This window comes from Cynocephalus volans, chromosome 1 (assembly GCF_027409185.1).
Source record: "Cynocephalus volans isolate mCynVol1 chromosome 1, mCynVol1.pri, whole genome shotgun sequence".
Lineage (NCBI taxonomy): Eukaryota > Metazoa > Chordata > Mammalia > Dermoptera > Cynocephalidae > Cynocephalus > Cynocephalus volans.
Genome location: NC_084460.1, coordinates 231619894 through 231632892, shown reverse-complemented (window position 1 = coordinate 231632892; position 12999 = coordinate 231619894).

The following is a 12999-nucleotide window of genomic DNA, read 5'->3' as shown; positions in this document are numbered from 1 at the left end:
ATGCAGATCTGAGCAGTACTGGGAAGTGCCGTGAGCAGTGATCTGGAGTCCCAATCGGGATCATCCTGGGCAGTGCGTCCACTACATGAGTGAGACTTCAGAGGGCAGTTTGGGGAAATCTTGCTTATATCACCCAGCCGCAGACTGATAACATTAGTCTGTGTGCAAACATGCAGCTGTGGTTGTTTTATTTTTTATTTCTTTTGTTTTGTTTTGTTTTATTAATGCTTGGACCTTTCTCACAAGTCTCAGGATGTTCTTTGGCCCTGGGAGCTGGCCAGGTTCCCAAGGTCCAAGAAGCTCCAGGACTTACTTTCCTTCTTATCTGATGGTTACCAAGCACCTATCCCATAGGCCAGCACACAGTTTTTGAGCATCTGGCTCATAGCCTATGCAAGCTCATTCGTCAGTCAGAGGCCTAGAAGTGCCTCTGAAACCTGAACAAGACCATAGACCTTAACTTTTCCAACAGGATCTCCAGCAGATTGGTCATGTGTATCTTTAAATAGCTCTCCAGGTGATTTTAATGCACATCAGTGTCATGAACCACTGTGTTCATGACTCTCTAATAATGGACATGGAAGGAATTTACTATTGATTATTCATTATCAGTCTTCAATATATAGAGGACCCATTTGCTTTTCTGCAGCTGCATATTTCTGCGATCATTTTCTTGGCATGCCTCTTCATATTAATATATCTGTCCTGCAGTGGTAAGAGGAGGGAAAGAGGGGTGAAACAAAACTTTGTCAATTTTGCTTCTCAAAGGTTTCAGTAAAAGGTTGTATAAAAATAAATTAAAACCAATTTTAAGGTTATTTAAGGATTTTTTATTTTTATTTTCCATGTTTATGGTTACCACAGATCGGTAGAGTTAATTCTATTGTCTTTGATTCTATATATATTCTAAAATAAATTCAAGAATCATAGAACTAGAGAGTTAGCAACAGTCTCAGAAATTATCTGTCCCCTCAATTTCCTGATACAGAACTTTGCTTGATATATGCTTCAAATGAATCTAAGTCAGCAATATGATACAGAGCTGTTAACCTAAGAGCATAATGAGCATATGCAGTCTTCTTAACATTCTGTCAACCTTATAAAACAGCTCAGAAAATGTACCTGGTCTTGAGCCAATCAGTTTGAGAGAAAGGAAAAATCTGAAGAAAAATCTGCAAAGAAGAATTTAAAAAGGAGTGAGAAAAAAAGAAGAATGTAAAGGACTTACGAAAAGAATTATCATACAGGAGAGTAAGAATGTGTTTTCTAATTTAATTAGGAATAAAATGAAGAATGTGATTTAAATTGTTTCAGGAAGGGTTGGCCCTAACCTCTACTGGCAGTTTCCCTAAATTAAACAACCTATATCATGCTTCTGTCTCTTTGCACTACTATTTCTTGTATTTGGCATGCTCTTCTCTTGCAAGACCTTCTCACCTTCATCTACTAAGCAGAATTTTTCTTCTCTTGGCTTCTAATAGGGTGTAACATAATCGTTCCCATGTTTGGCTGCTACATTTCTACTCAGGCTGAGATCATGTTTCATTCACCTTTAACTTCCCATTCTTATGCAGTATCTTGCATATACTGATGCTTAATAAATATCTGTTTATTGAATGAATGAAAAGTTAAATGAAAAAAAAGTTATTGATTAAAGAGTTGTAGATTAACCAAAACAAGTCATTGTGTGGGGGGTGGGGGGATGAAACTCTTACCAGGATTGGCCAGAAGATAGATATGTGAAGATTCTGTTGCTTCCTTCAAACTTACAGGGGAGGCAATGAGTATGGCAGCTTTCACCTCTGATAAGTTTCCGTCTTCCTCAGAGCTACCAATTTTTCGGTCTGAACACGGAATCTGGGGCCAGACTGCTCGTAAGGTTACCTTCTGTTGCAGTCCCTGTATAAGTGAATGACACGAGATGTCAGGTGCCATCTCCTGTGTTAAAGCAGTAACTTCACAGCCTTCAACCAGAAAGCCTGAAACTATAAACACTGGCCTTACACACAGGACAGGTCAACTCCCTCACAGGAGCCATCACAATAGAATAAAACACCCTGAATTTTGTTTTAACCAGAGCTTTACAAAATTTAAAGTGTGTAAGCTTCATCTGTGGAACTTGTAAACCCAGATTCCCATGGCAATTGATTCTGTAGGTGTAGGGAGCCACACAGGATTCTGCAATTTAACCGGTGCCCTGTGATTGCCACGCAGTTGGCTGTTGAAAAATCACTGTATTATACTAGCTACAGAGAACAGTGTTTTACTAGTCACACGAAAAAAGCTTGACCACTTACCTAATTAAATTTAAAAATGATTTAAGAAATATGTTCAGCTTCCATGAAATTCATCAAATAATGTAGGAATTATATTTAATTCCTATTCTGTGCAAGGTAGAGACATATAATATAGTGGTTCAGAGGCAGCTCTATATTCTTACTGTATAATTGGATAACTGAGAATTTCCCAGAAAAATACTTAAATGTTTTGTATCTCAATTTCCTGCTTACTTTAGAATGGGAATAATAAAAGTATTTGCAATTTTGAAGAGAAGATAATATTTGAGCAAAAATAACCATAATACAAAAGGGATAGGAAAAAATAAAAAATAAATATATTTATCTATATCATGACAGGAACAATGGTTTGAGCGTAGTATAAAATGTCAATTCCCTAACACAAGTAGAGATAAAGATCTGTGGCAGTCCGCAACAGAAATACTATATGATATTGTGGGGTAGTGCTCAGAGAAGGCATCAGGGATGGAATGATATTTGATTTGGGTCTTGGTGGGTCGGTAACCTATGAACATATGGACAAGGGTATTTCTGACAGGGAACACCTTGAACAAGGGTTTAGAAGCATCAATACAGTGCGTATGAGTGAGTAGTAAGAAATAAGATCGAAATGTTACGTGAGTCTGAAAAAAACTAGCAAATGAAGGTTCTTTGCTTGTTTGATGGCTTTTTCCACACAGAACTTTTTTATTTCCAGCTTGAGAAGCAGTCCCAGAGGTGGTAATTGGGATGTCAATATCACTGCCTTTTCAAAATGCAATGAGTCAATTGTAGTTGAGAAGAGAGGTCTCTACTAGTGACAGTTAAATATTTAACAGAGCCTGACACGTGAATCTCACAAGAGGAGAGATGACGGTGCTGTTGAACAGATGCAGCCTTTTCAAGCTATGGTCCCAGCCTTTTTCTAAAGGGATTATTGAGAAAATGACAGTATTTAGAGCTGAAGTGATCTAACACAACAGCCTTTGGTAATAGGCATCAGAGTGTAAATAAGAATACCTGAGTCCAATCTTGACTCTAACATTAACCCCTTCTGTGTTTGGGGATAGATGGTAAAGCTCTAAAGCAATGCTCCTTCCAAGGCTGTGTCTCCTGACTAAACTGAAAAAAAAAATCACTATAGTAAAAACACTCAAGTCCATGCATTTGGACAGCAAGTAAGAGGTGCTACTATTGGCAAATAAATATTTAACTATAGTTATGGTTTTATATTTAAAGTAAAAAGTATGTTTCATACTCTCAATTCCAGAAGTGCTGAAGAAATCAAAACTGAGTTTTTTGAACTTTGCAAAGAAGTAATAATATATAAAATCCATGTTAGTCATTTGTCTTTTGAGTATTAAGTTGCTAAGTACTTACAATAAAAATCTCCTAATTAATAAAAATCTCCTAATTATATAATGTGCTTGCTATATTTTTTGTTCATGTAAATTATATACTGAAAACAATAATTGTGGAGCAGAATTCAAATGTAAAAATATTCCAGAGAATGTTGGCTATGTTTTCTCTACATTAAAAACTCATGTACTTGAAATATATGTATACATACATATGTATGTATAGGTATATATGTTTAAAACATATATATGCTTAAAACATATACACACATGTGTATATATTTAAAATGTATATATATATGTATTTAAAACAAGACAAGTGTTCACAGGATTCCTCTAAAAGAATTTTTATTAACATATGTTAGTATGATATTGGAAGAAGATCTGATCTTAGTAAGAGTCCAGAATTATGCATGCTGTGCATATATCAAAGAAAAGAGATGTTACCCAGGATGCCTCATAGAATAGACAACCCTAGATGATTTCTACCCTATAGTAGGAATGAACTGGCCTCATGTGAAGTACTGGACATTCCTGAAGGTAATACTAACATGCTCAATGCAAGGGACATGCTTTGTAAATGACCTCTAGAATTCAATACGATGATCTTAAGCTCTGCCAAATTTGCTGACTAAAGTAATGGATAGTATTATTGGCTTTTTTAATGGCACGTCTTTTATACTTTCAAAATATATACATCAATTATTGACAGCATTATCATGTTGACAAATATCAATACAATTTCATCACATAGATGGCACATAAAAAATATATCTAACCTACTTAAACAAAAATTACCATGAAAAGAATAAGGCATTAGTTTGAGTCTGAATAATAGTAACATAAACCTAGGGACAAATGGAGGGGTAATGTCTAAACATCTAACTCAATCTTTGGTATAAAAGAATGAGGGGGGGGCAGCTGAGTACCTCAGAAAAAAGACCTAAAATGAGGTTATGAATTTGGATTTAAATTATTTAATGAATTCTATGATTTTGTTATTGCTAATGTTCATATAGAGGACAAGATTTTGATACTAAGTAGCCAAGAAACATGTATGCTAGTAATAATTTAAAAATCACCACTTATGTTCTAGAATATTAATGAATAAGTATTTCTTTATTTGAGAACATTTTGTGTATGAAAATTATTCCACATTTTTTATCTTAATTGATAAATATACTGCCTGTAGAAATGTGTACCTCATAAAACTAGATTTTTGGAAAATCCCACTCCCCTTTTTTAAGTAATATATACTTCTGATCTGATAGCAAAACATGAAGAATTTGGCTTGCTTGCAAATTTGGATGCTTTGGAATGCTGACTGAACAAACTGATGATATTGTTGCTCTTTATTCCTCCTTGAACTCAATCTTCAGAGCTTGTAGGCAGAGCTTTAGATTATTTAGTAATCATGTACCACCTGTGGGTATATTGTTGTTTTACTCTGTACCTGTACATGCTCTATTTATCAAAAAGTATTTTGATAAGGTACAGGGAAAAATAATTTATTAGATATATGCCAGTTCAGTTCAACCAAATTTGGTACATACTTACTGTGTGTCAAGAATTATATACTTAAATGTTTGTTCTTGGGTAGTATTCAAAAGTTTTAAGCAGAGAAATTAATCTGCATGTTGTGTGGGTGATGAACTTGAGGCAATGACCCCATTAGGAAAGTGATGCCATAGTCTAACTTGGAAATGTTCAATCTTTACATAGGCTGTGAGGGAGATGATAAAGAACGAAGTAGAGAAGAATTCAAGAAATATTAAAGATGTAAATTGGCTCCTTCTGATGATTACTTGCATGTAGGAGATGGAGACAACGATGGGGAAGAAGAGAGTTGAGGGTGATTCTCAGGTTTTTAGTATAGGTTGGAATGGTTAATGCCATCACCAGATGAGATACAGAACACGGGAGATGATATTGGTTGGAGGAAGATCAGGTAAGCTTTGGGTATGTTAATTTGGAGGTTCTTCAAGGCATGCAGGTAAACTAGCTATGCAGCTGATATATGAAAGTCTGAAGCTCAAGGAAATTTCAGGGCTGGGTATAGAAATTTAGTCAGAATCAATAAATGGTAGTAGGGTAGAAGAAATCATATCACGAGTAAATAAGGAGAAAGAACAAAAATAATTTAAAGGATAGGCCTTGAAAAGAATAGCAACAGATAGAATAAAAAGGTGCTATCAAGGAAACTGAGCAGAGAAGGTCAGAGATATAGGTAAGGGCCAATACTATGGTTTCACTGAAGCTAATGAGTTTTATGGATAACTTAAGTGCTCACCTGAAATGTCAGCTTCATGAGAGCAAGGTGCTTCCTTGTTTTGTACACTGCTTATCCCTGGCACCAAAGGCAATGCCTGGACCTTAATAAACACTCACTAAACTTTAAATGAATGGATCAAATTGATATAAAATGCACCAATGAATTTTGTTCAAATTAACACTGAAAAATTACCATTCATGAAATAAATTGAGACATTGGAAAAAGTAATTTCAGTGACATGGTGGGAGCAGGGTCAAACTTTAAGGGAAGGTTAAGCTATGCAAACACATCCACCAACTGAGCAGGTGCACAGGTGAGCACTGGTCCAGTGTGCTGACCCTGATGCAGTCACAGACCTATACCAAAGCCCTGGAGGGGCCCATCCACAGACCAAGCAGGTATCCAGGTGATCATCAGTCCTGCACACCAAGCCCCATGGATTGCATGTCAAGCATGAGTCCCATAAGCTGTGGGCTCATGCTTAAGCCCTGGAAGTGTCCACCCAGTGACTGAACAGGAGCTGAGGCAGCCCACCACACACTCAACTGCAAGAAGAGTCACCAGCAGAGGTTACAAATAGAAGAGGGAGTCTTTCCACTAATAGCCCACTCCAGAATCATAGAAGAAACAAGTGACATAACAGATGACTAAACATCAACAAAAAAATTCTACAAGTACAAATAAACAAGAAAATGTGACACCACCAAAGGAATATGATAATTCTCAAGTGTCAGACACCATAGAGCAGAAAAACCCTTGAGATCTCTGAAAAGGAATTCCGAGCACTGATCTTAATAAAACTCAAAGAGATAAGAGAAGAATCAATTACAGAACACAGTGAAGAAGAAACAATATCCAGGATATGAAGGAGGAAACTCATGAAGAGATTAATACCTTAAAAAAGAATGTAACAGAACTCCTAGAACTGAAGGATTCATTCATAGAAATAAAAAACAGAACAGAAAGCTTGAGCAGCAGGCTAGAACAAGCAGAAGAAAGAATTTCAGAACTCAAAGAAAGTCTTTTTGAAATAACCCCAGCAGACCAAAAAAAGGAAAAAAATAATTTCAAAAAATGAAGTAAATCTAAGACAGCCAGAAGACAACCACAAGTGCCCAAACATCATGGGTATTCCAGAAGGGGAGGAGAAAGGAAAAAGCACTGGAAACTTATTCAAGGAAGCAAGAGAAAACTTTCCAGGTATAGGGAGATGCAGACCTTCAGATCCAGGAAGCCCAAAGATACTTAAGCAGATTCAATCCAAAAAGATCCTCTCCAGGACTCATTATAGTCAAACTGGTAAAATTCAAAGACAAAGAGAGAATTCTAAAAGCAGCAAGAGAAAAGCATCAAGTCACCTATCAGGGAGTCTGCATCAGACTAACAACAGACTTCTCAACTGAAACTTTACAGCCAGAAGAAAATGGGATGATATATTCAAAATACTAAAAGAAAAAAAAAATAGCCAGCCAAGAGTTCTATACCCAACAAGGTTATCCTTCAGAAATGAGAGAGAGATAGTGTATTTCCCAGACAAACAAAAATTATGGGAGTACACTATCACACAACCAGCCCTGCAAGAAATTCTCAAGTCCTGCATCTGGAATCTGAAAAATGATAATCACTATCATGGATATACAAGAAAGAGAAAAACTCATCATTAAAACCAAAATGTAAATGAGAAAGAGAAAGAAGCTAAATCATGTCACCTAAAAACCCAACTAATGTTGAAGATGAAAAATAAAAGGGGAAGAAAGGAACAAATGATATTTAAAACATCTAAACACAGAGCAATATAATGACAGGAGTAAAGCAATACTTGCTAATAACAACCGTAAATGTAAATGTATTAAACTCCCCATTCAAAAGACATAGACTAACTGATAGGACTAAAAAGCTAGACCCAACTATATGTTGTCTTCAAGAGACCCACCTCACCTTTAAGGATACACATGGACTAAAAGTGAAGGAATGGAAAAAGATACACCATGCAAATGGAAGCCAAAAATGAGCAGGATTGGCTATTCTTCTATCAGATAGAATAGACTTCAAATCAAAAACCATAAAAAGAGACAAAGAAGAGCATTATATAATGATTAAAGGATCTATCCAGTTAGAATACATAACAATCATAAATACATATGCTCCCAACACCAGAGCACCCAGACACATAAAGCAAATGCTCTTAGATCTAAAAAAAAAAAAAAAGAGAGAGATAGACCCTAATATAGTAATAGTGGGTGATCTGAACACCCCTGTCTGAGCATTGGACTGATCTCCCAGGTGACAAATCAATAAAGAAACACAAGATTTAAACTATACCTTAGACCAATTGGACCTGGAAGACATCTGCATTTCATCAAACAACTACAGAATACACACTCTTCTCATTAGCACATGAAACATTCTCTAGCATAGAGAATGTTAGGTCACAAGTCTCAGCAAATTTTTAAAAATTGAAGTTATTCCAAGTATCTTTCAGACTACAATGGATTAAAGCTGGAAATCAATAAAAAGCAAAATTCTGGAAACACTTAAGTGCATGGAATCTAAGCAATGGACTTCTGAATGACCTATGGGTCCAAGAAGAAATTAAACAGGAAATGAAAAAATTTCTTTAAATTAATGAAAATAAAGATACATCATACCAAAACCTGTGGGGTACTGTAAAAGCAGTTCTAAGAGGGAAGTTTATTGCAATAAACACTTACATTAAAACAATGGAAAGACTTCAAATGAATGACCTAATACTATGCCTCAAAGAACTAGAAAGACAACAACAATCCTATCTAATAGTAGTAGACAGAAAGAAATAATAAAGTTCAGGGCAGAACTAAATGAAATAGAGACCCAAAAAATGATACAAAAGATCAAATGAAACAAAAACTTGTTTTTTTGAGAAGATAAATAAAATAGACAAACCATTAGCTAAGTTAACAAAAAGAAGAAGAAAAAAAAAAAAAGAGAGAGAGAGAGCAGACCCAAATAACAAAAAACAAAAATGAAAATGGGGACACTACAACTGTTGCCACAGAAATACAAAGAGTCATTAAAGATTATTAAAAACAACTGTATGCCAACGAGTATGAAAACCTGGAGGTAATGGATAAATTCTAAGACACATACAAACCACCAACACTGAGCCAAGAAGAAATAGAGAACCTGAACAAAACATTAGCAAACAATGATGTTGGAGCAATAATTAGCAATCTTCCAACAAGGAGAAGTGCAGGAATAGATGGTTTTACAGCTGAATTCATTAAAACTTTTAAAGAAGAATTAATATCACTTTTTTTCAAACTTCTCCAAAAAATTGAAACAGAAACCATTTTCCCAAACTCATTCTATGAGGCCAGCACCACCCTGATCTCCAAACCAGATAAAGATTAAAAAAAAAAAAGAAAGAAAGAAAATTAAAGGACAGTATCCTTGATGAAAACAGATGCGAACATCCTCAACAAAATCCTAGCAACCAGAATACAGCAACACATTAAAAAAATTTTACACCATGATCAAGTGGGATTCATCCCAGTGGTGCAACGTTGGTTAAACATACACAAGTCAATAAATTTGATACACCACATTAACAAAGTCAAGGACAAAGTCCTATGATTATCTTAATAGATGCAAAAAAAAAAAAAGCATTGAACAAAATTCAATATGCCTTCATGATAAAGACTCTCAGCAAATTAGGTATAGAAAGAAATTACCTTAACACAATAAATGCCATTTACAAAAAAACAATATTATCCTAAATGGGAAAAAGCTGAAAGCTTTTCCGTTAAGAATAGGAACAAGCAAGGGTGTCCACTCTCACCACTCCTATTTAACATAGTATTGGAAGTACTAGCCAGAACAATCAGGAAAGAGAAAGAAATAAAAAAGCATCCAGATTGGAAAGGATGAAGTCAAACTGTCCTTGTGTGAAGATGACAAGATCTCATGTATAGAAAAACACTCTACCAAAAAACTCTTAGAACTGGTTAACAATTTCAGTAATGTTGCAGGATACAAAATTAACACCCCCAAATCAGTAGAATTTTTATATTCCAGTAATGAACTAGCAGGAAAAGAAATCAAGAAAGCAAGCCCATTTAGAATAGTTGCTAAAAAAATTTTTTTTTTTAAAGCAAAAACAAACAAAAAAACCTAGGAATCAATTCAACCAAGATCTAAAACATCTCTATAATGAGAAATACAAAACACTACTGAAAGAAGTTAAAGAGGACACAAAAAGGTGCAAAGACATACCATGCTCTTGGATGGGAAGAATTAACATCGTGAAAACATCCATTCTACCCAAAGCAATCTATATATTCAATGTATTCCCCATCAAAATACCAATGACATTCTTCACAGAAGTAGAAAAAGCGATCCTAACATTCATATGGAACAACAAAAGACCCTGAATAGCCAAAGCTTTCCTGAGCAAAAAGAAATAAAAAATAAATAAATAAAATAAAACTGGAGGCATAACACTACCCAACTTCAAATTATATTACAAAGCTATTGTAACAAAAATGGCATGGTGATGGCATAAAAACAGACACTTGGAACAATGCAACAAAATAGAAAACCTGGGAATCAACCCACCTACTTACAGCCAACTGATCTTTGACAAAGGCGACAAGAACATACATTGGGAAAAAGACTGCCTCTTCAATAAATATTGCTGGGTAAATTGGACATCCATATGCAAAAGAATGAAACTGGATCTGTAACTCTCACCATATACCCAAAGCAACTCAAAATGGATTAAAGACCTGCATATAAGACCAGAAAGCATAAAATTACTAAAGGAAAACAAAGGAGAAACACTCCATGAAGTAGGACTGGGCAAAGAATTTATGAATAAGACCCCCAAAGCACAAAAACAAACAAACAAACAAACAAACAAACAAACAAATAAATGGGATTATATCAAACTAAAAACTTCCTCACAGCAAAGAAAACAATCAACAGAGTGGAAAGACAACCTACAGAATGGGAGAAAATATTTGCAAGCTATACATGTGACAGGGACTTAACATCCAGAATATACAAAGAAGCCAAATAATTATACAGTAAATAAACACTAATCCAATTACAAAATGGGCAAAGGAGATGAGTAGACATTTTTCAAAGGAAGACATATAAATAGTCAAGAGTTACATGAAAAATGCTCAGCATCACTAGTCATCAGAGAAATGCAAATCAAAACCACATTGAGATATCATCTCACCCCAGTTAGACCAGCCATTGTAAAAAAGACCGAAAATAACAAATGCTGAAGATGATGTGGGGAAAGGGGAACTCTACGACGTTGTTGGTGGGACTGGAAATTAGCACAGCCATTATTGAAAACAGTATGGAGATTCCTCAAACAGCTACAGATGGAACTACCATATGATCCAGCAATCCCACTATTGCATATATACCCCAAGGAATGGAAATCTTCATGTCAAAGGTCTGCACTCCATGTTTGTTGCAGTTCTACTTACAATAGCCAAAATAGGGAACCAACCTTAGTGTCCATTGATGGATGACTGGATAAGGAAAATGTGATATGTATACACAATGGGATACCACTCAGCCATAAACAATGAATGAAATTCTGCCATTTCTAGCAACATGGATGAGTCTGGAGAATATTATGTTAAGTGAAATAAGTCATACAAGGAAAGAGAAATACCTCATGTTCTCACTCATAACTGTGTAGAAAGAAAGAAAGAGAGAGAGAAGGAAGGAAGGAAGGAAGGAAGGAAGGAAGGAAGGAGGGAGGGAGGGAGGGAGGGAGGGAGGGAGGGAAGGAAGGAAGGAAGGAAGAAAGAAAGAAAGGAAGGAAGGAAGGAAGGGAAAGAAAGATGAGACCACAACAATACGTTGGAATTTCAGAAGGAGAGAACAAACCTGAGGATATTAGAGATGAGAGGGAGGGAGGGAGGGGGTTTGGGGAGTGACAGGTCAGGTAAATGGCGTAAAGAAAATCACAATTTGTAATAATGAATATGCTAATAATAAATATTTTAAAAAATATTTTTTAAAAAAGGCATTGCAAACAGTGAGGGATGACTTTCTTCCAAAAACATTTGTATATAAAGGAACGGTAAGAGGAGGGCATTTGTTAAGACGAGAAAAGCAAAGTGTTGTGAGACAGAAGATTATCAAAAAGGAAAAATCCTCTAAATCTCAGAACACAAATGATTGGAATCAGGTCATCCTAAGGTGGAAAATTCCATCACCAGATTGTAATTTCTTGATAACAAGGACAGGCTCTCACTCTATTGTCTTCCTACCATAAGTTCTGACATGAACTAGGGGCTCAAATTGAGTGTGCTTGCAAAATCAACTATGTCTAAACAAGTTTACTCCAAAGTGAAACCTGTTCTGTCCTTCTCCCACAGCTACCCTCTCCCACTACCCACAACTGGGCCCACATTTGAGGGGAAAGTTATTGGCATTAGTCAGAACGGGTGTTAATGTCATCTGCAGATGGGGTTTAATTATTCTCTAGTACTAGGATCGCCAAAGAAATAGTGTGAAAATATTGCTCCTTATTATGAGATTGATTTGCAGTCAACTAGGGATCAGATTTGTTATATAGTATTTGAATTTTTTTTTTATAAGACTCACAGGGTTTGAATCAGGTACTAAAATTTTGATATAGGGAAAACACAAATTTTAGAGCTATTTGCTAGCCCAAATAAAACATTATTCCTATAGATACAATTAAATTACTTTCATATATTTGCCTGTATACTAGAAAATAATATTATCATACACCTGAAATTTTTTTGTTTCTTTTCTCCTTTCCTTTGCTCCTTCCTTTTTTCTTTTAGAATGGATACACGTGGAAGCTGGATATTTCTGATTTAAATGATAATATTTCTGTTTTGTTTGATGTTTCTCTCTCACCTCTACACAGCTAGTTTAGAGTGTTTGGATACTTTCTTCAGTATCTGTAGTGCATTGCAAAAAACGTAGCTGTAGGTAGACTGTTATATATGTTTACTTCTGCTATGCAGACTGTGAGCATTTGGAACCATCATTGACAGTAGCAGATATTGAGAGCTCTTTTATCTAGACTCACAGGAAGTCTCAGTGGATCTTTAAT